The sequence below is a fragment of the Pholcus phalangioides genome, unplaced genomic scaffold (assembly GCF_987345545.1).
Source record: "Pholcus phalangioides strain wild (caught in Gottingen) unplaced genomic scaffold, Ppha-v1.0 ptg000029l_1, whole genome shotgun sequence".
Classification (NCBI taxonomy): Eukaryota; Metazoa; Arthropoda; class Arachnida; order Araneae; family Pholcidae; genus Pholcus; species Pholcus phalangioides.
Genome location: NW_028301619.1, coordinates 2,262,192 through 2,268,655, shown reverse-complemented (window position 1 = coordinate 2,268,655; position 6,464 = coordinate 2,262,192).

Below are 6,464 nucleotides of genomic sequence, written 5' to 3'. Positions count from 1 at the left end.
AGCACCAGAATTCAACATTTATCAATAGAATTTAGCACCAGAATTCAACATTTATCAATAGAATTTAGCACCAGAATTCAACATTTATCAATAGAATTTAGCACCAGAATTCAACATTTATCAATAGAATTCAACAGATTTATTTACTTGCTTGCAAAAAGTGAAATACTTTCTCACGAAAAAAGAGAGAAACAGTCAAAAATTACTGCATTTTTGGACAGAAAATAATCTTGTACTATGCTCTTTATTTAATTCGTTTCCAGTGGCGGCTCGTGGTCAGATATTTTGGGGGGAAAGGACGTAAATTTCCAAAGATATCCGATAGTACATTATATAGTCAAGTACATGTAGGGCCGTAACTAGGATTTTTGCCGCCCCCACCAATTTAAAATTCGATAATTTTATATAATGGTGTTCTTTGTTTCACCCTAAAAAACTTGCCGTCTCCTAAATTTTTCCGTCCGGGGCAATCGCCCTCTCTGCCCCCCCCCTCTAGTTCCGGCCCTGAGTACTACATTTACTATTTGGGGTCATTTTCAAGTATTCCGTCAGCATCGGGGGGGGGGGGGTTTCGGATTTGCTGACTTTTGATGACAGGGGGGGAAGGGGGGTTTGAAAATTGCTTACGTCATCAACCACTCCTTTTTGAAGATATGAAATATTCTAAGCTGCTGACGAAATTTTGCTGACAGGGGGGGAGGGGGGTCAGTGTTTCGCTGACTTTTGCTGACAAGGGGGGAGGAGGGGGGGGTCAAAAATGGCTGAAATCTGCTTACGTAATACTTGAATGGCCCCTTTACAATTAGTAAAATGTTGCACTACATTGAAAACTTTTATTTTTGTTTATAAAATTATTTTTCACTTTATATGTATATCTATGTAGTACAAAAATTATAATGCTCTATCAACTCAACATTTACGTGAATAGTTTACGCAGTAAGCTTAAGCGATGTCTTGACAACGTTGAATATCATCATTTAAGTTTAGCAGTTGGCATCGGCAATGGTTTCACAAATTGTGAAAATTCATAGTCTTCTTAAAATTTCAGGGGACGGTTTCCTTCACAAAATTCCGGATCTTAAAAACGGATAATTATAAAAAATTCCGGATCTGAAAAACGGACCTTCAGAAAATAAAAATTAATGAAACTATAAATTTGGAATTTCATTTCTTTTGTGTAGATTAACTAGATTATTTCACTTTCCGCAAAATTACTTATTTTTCACAAAATTAATGATGCTTTTCACAAAAATAAGGGAAGTTTTCACAAAAATTGGAGCCTATAAAAAAGGTCTAGACAGACGCCTGAATATTATACTCTAATATAAAAGGTGTATAAATTTCTATGATAAAGTTATAAAATAAATAAATATATATATACACTGCTCAAAACAATTAGGGGAGCACATGGTTTTAACAAAATTACGCAAAGATGTATACCGATAAGTAACATAAAATGAATCATCCATAATTTAAAGCCTAGCAGGAAACGGAAGAAGAAAACTTCATATGCAAATCAAAGTTCATGACGTCAAAAACCAGAAAAAGGAGATAAGGGCAGAAATCGGGATGTTGCAGAAACGTCTGTTTTACTGCCGTAACTGTGAAATTCGATTGCGCAGCATTTTTTTTTTGAGACAAGGTGACTTGAGGATGTCTCAACAACGTGATTTACCGGAATCCATGGCATGGCGTGTTATAGGCAGACTGGAATCCGGGCAAACACAACGTAGTGTCGCGGACGCTGTTGGAGTCGCCAGAAGTGTTGTTGCAAGGCTGAATGAACGCCAGGGTCTCTGCCGCAGGACTTATCCCGTTGCCGAGATCTCTTCCAGCCCAGCTTCGTGGCAGAGTCTGGAACAAAGTGAGTGCACCTAACAGTCTAAGTGTGTAGCTAGTGTTGTGTATGATATTTCAGTGCTGCCATCTATACTTCAAATTGTGAGTGAAGTGTAATGATTGAATATTTGTAACGTTGTAGGCCTGTTGCTCTCTGTGGCGAGACTTTTTAACGGGGAGATCGGCTCGCATTCGCGCCTTGAAGTTGGGAACCACAGAAAACCAACTTCAGCCGACCACCACTGTGGGGTTCGAACCCGGATCCTCGCATCGCGAGTCCGTCACTATAACCACTCGACCACCATAGCGGCGTTGTTGCAAGGCTGTGGAATCGATTCCAAGAAACAGGAAATGTTAGACGTCGACCAGGGCAAGGTCAGCCACGCGCCACTCCAGCAACTGATGACCGGTATATACGGTTAACAGCCTGTCGAAACAGAACAGGGAATGCTACGCAGCTGCAAAGACGGTTGCTCTTGGCAACAGGACGAAGGGTGTCCAGCCAAACAGTACGTAATCGGCTTCATGAGGGAGGGCTCTTTTCACGTAGGCCAATGGTCTGCATTCCGTTGACCCCACGCCACCGTGCGGCCCGAAGAAGATGGGCTGCTGAACATCGAGATTGGGAGCAACATGATTGGAGCCAAGTGCTGTTTACAGACGAGTCCCGATTCAGTCTGGAGTGTGACACCCGACGTGTTCTGGTATGGAGGGACAGGGGCACTCGAAATAACCCCGCATTCGTTCGTGAAAGGTCACAATACAGACGAGCTGGTTGGATGGTATGGGGTGGAATCAGCATAGGCGGACGTACGGACCTGCATATCATTCGGAATGGCACTTTGACGGCCCGAAGGTATGCAGACGAGATACTGCGACCTCATGTCATCCCTTACGCTGGAGCCATTGGAGATTCCTTTGTTTTCCAGGATGATAATGCCCGACCGCATAGAGCTCGTCTGGTGGAGAACATGCTTGAAGCTGAAACAATACAGCGTATGGAATGGCCAGCGTGCTCTCCTCACCTGAATCCGGACGACGCATTGCTGCGCGACCAAGGCCGCCTGTTACTGTCCGAGACTTGCAGATTGCACTTCTTGAGGAGTGGAACAGTATTCCCCAAAGTCTGATCGATAACCTCATCGCATCCATGCCAAACAGGTGTGCAGCAGTCTTAGCTGTTCGAGGAGACCACACGCCCTATTAAAACTCATGCATCATGTCTAAACAGTACTTTTTTTTATCGTTTACATGTAACCAAATTGTTTCCCTAAATCATCTTTTCATGTTTTTTCCATATTTTCAAAGAATTAAAGCTTAATTCCAAATTTGTTTACGTCTTTTTTCTGTATTGCGCATTGATACGCGTGTACTATCCATTGTATGGCAATACGTGGCTGTCTCGCACGGTTTTCTTCACTTTTTTGCTTGCTCCCCTAATTGTTTTGAGCGGTGTATATATATATATATATATATTTTTATTCATATATATATATATTTTTATTCATATATATATATATTTTTATTCATATATATATATATTTTTATTCATATATATATATATTTTTATTCATTACAGTCCTACAACGATAAATCATTCAATCATAACACTTCACTCATAGTTCGAAAAACTGGTGGCAGATGGCAGCACTACACATAACAAGCATTACAGAGAAACAACAAAACTTCACGTCAGGTTTCACTACACGTACACGCACATTCCCGCATGTACCGATTCGTTGGGGGGTTCCGCGGGGGGGTGGGGGTGGGCGGGGTGCATGTGTGGTGTAGTAGTAGCCGGTAGGGCCTCCAAAAAATGTCTCGGTGATTCATGATGTTCTTAAGTCAACCACCTCGTTGGGCAATTTGCCTGTTGTGGCGTTGTATTTGTATTTGTATATTTTTTTTATTCATATATATATTTTTTTTATTCATATATATATTTTTTTTATTCATATATATATATTTTTTTTCATATATATATATTTTATTCAAATATATTCTAACTTAGAAGATACAACAGATTTAAAAGGTAGTAGATTTAAAAGAAAGTAGATGACAGCATGAGTATCTGTGGCGCTTTTTTTTTTCGCGCGCAAAATGAGCATAATAACCAGCAATTAACCATCCCCCTTTCTCTCTCCTCCAGTTTTTATACTAACAAAGGGTATCTCATACGGCTTGCGACGGAAAGCGGCCTAAGAGGAAAAAAGAGCTCTCTCCATGGAAAGCGCTGCCAAACCTTGACCATATGACCCGTATTTTAGGGGACCGAAAATTTTTCTTTTCTAATTTATTAAATTCATTTTAAAAATAAAAAAAAAGAAATTCAATGGTATTAAGTTGGTATCAAATCCATTTAAAGAATTAAACTAATGACGCAATTTTCAGGGGGCGCGTGCCTACGCGCCTCTTTCACGAACCGCCCCTGTTCGTTTTACTCATACGAGTATCATGTATGTTTCCTTTTCCACAATGCAGTACGAACGTCCAATTTATTTCTAAAATTTTATTATATTAAAATGAAATAAATTGTATTAAATAACTTATCTTTTCGAATTTCTTCATCTAAAGTAGTTTGATATATTTTACTAATACGATATTCGTAAATAGCACCGTAAAGATTTCAAAATCCTACTGAACTCCACTCTGAAGTCAGAATTTTCGATAAGTCGAACCAACGAAGTTTTTTGTCAGCCGCTGCGCATTCGACTTATCGAGATTTGACTGCAATAAAAGCACAGGCGACATTTTTAATTTAAAGAGAATGTGAATCAAAATGTTTTAAGCAGACGATTTTCCATTTTCCAAGTTGAGCAGCTGTTTAATTAACTGGTGTTCTTTTTTCGCATACAGCAAGTGGAGGCGAGCGATTCAGAGTTAAGAAATAAAATGCATTTTGCGATAAAATTTCTTTACCGCGCGTTTGGGTTAATTTAATGAATAGTTAATTTGATGAAAGAAGCTTATAAAGACAAATGTATTGGTGAATCTACGATTTTTTGATCTACGTTTATTTGTAGAAATATGTAAAACGAAATTTGAGTTGCAAAAGCTTCTTTTTCGATTAGAGTGATCGTACCTGTTTTTAATTTTGATTGAGAAAAAAATGTCATTAATATCTATATAAAATATAGTTGTTTATGTTTGAGTCGTTTAGTTGCAAAACTCGTTAAAGCCAATCAGATTTTTTTTACAGAAATTGAAAAAGAAACTTTTGTAGAGTGTATTTTTCGAGCTGACGCTTGTTAAAAAACATTATTAATTACATTCTCTCGAATGTAATCGATACGCTTATTGATTACATTTTTCAAGTTTTGTAAACGATATTTTATCAAACTTTTATAGTGTAATCCCAGCCTTACTCTTTTCTTGTATATAAATATGAGATTGTCTTATTCAGTCAATTTCAATCGATCTTCGCACGAAGCATATAGATGTGCAAACTCCGGCCCAGGGCCAAACTTGCCCATCTGATAACGTTATTTTGCCCGCCAAGAAATCCAAAAAATATTTAATTATTTTAAAGTACGATATGCGTGAAGTTGATGCAATATTAATATAAGACGGCATTACGAAAAGTACAATTAAAATTGTATTTATTGAAGTACATTTAAAGTACAATTAAAAAGTACGTTCACTAATTAAACCAAAGTATGTACCGGGGAGAAGAAAATTATTGCTCATCCTATAAGTATCATATTATTAATACAAATAAAAAAATCCAAGGCAACAACAGTCATATTGCTCATCGAGGTGGCTGGAAAAAATAGATAAATAAATAAAATAAGATAGGAAAAACAACAATAAAAATGAAAGAAACGTTGTAAAAAAAAACATCATAAATATATGGATGTGGATATCTATAAAACGTCTTTATAGCAACCCAAAACTAATTAATAATAATAATTTCCAAATAATTAAACAAAGAAATTAAAAAAATTTAGGATAGGATGATAAACTGTGTGTGCCCCCAATTAAATTGTTAATTAATATATTTGATAACCTTGTTGGCACACGGGCGTTGAGTTATGAAGGGAGACTTCATTTTTTGAATATGTTTTCACTGGATGAACGCAGGTGTCGGGGAGATATGATCGAAGTGTTCAAAATGTTCAATGGGATGGATAAAATGGACCATGAGTTATTTATACATCGTCAATCAACTGCCTCGACCAGAGAACACCAGTATCGATTGGCAAAGGAAAATTCTGGGTTGTGGTGTGTCGCAGGGAGTTTTTCTCAAATAGGGTTGTAAATAAACGGAATAGCTTACCTCCGGGGGTTGGGAATTCTAGCACAATTGATATGTTCAAAATGAAGTACGATAAACATTTTGGGATAAATTGAGAAGCTATCCATACTTAGATAAGACAACCATAAATATTTTTTACGGGCAGTGTATTATATTCAATCGTGTTATATAGTATTTAGTTTTTATAATTACATTTTTAATTGGGTTGCTGTAGTTTAGAAATATATGACATTCATATCTGCTATGGGCATCGTTTCTCAGCCACCTCGATGGGTATTTTGTCTGTTGTGGCGTTGTATTTGTATTTATTTTCTTATGAAGTCTGTTGCAGCTGCAGACGGAATAACTGGTCTCACGATAAATTTTAAAA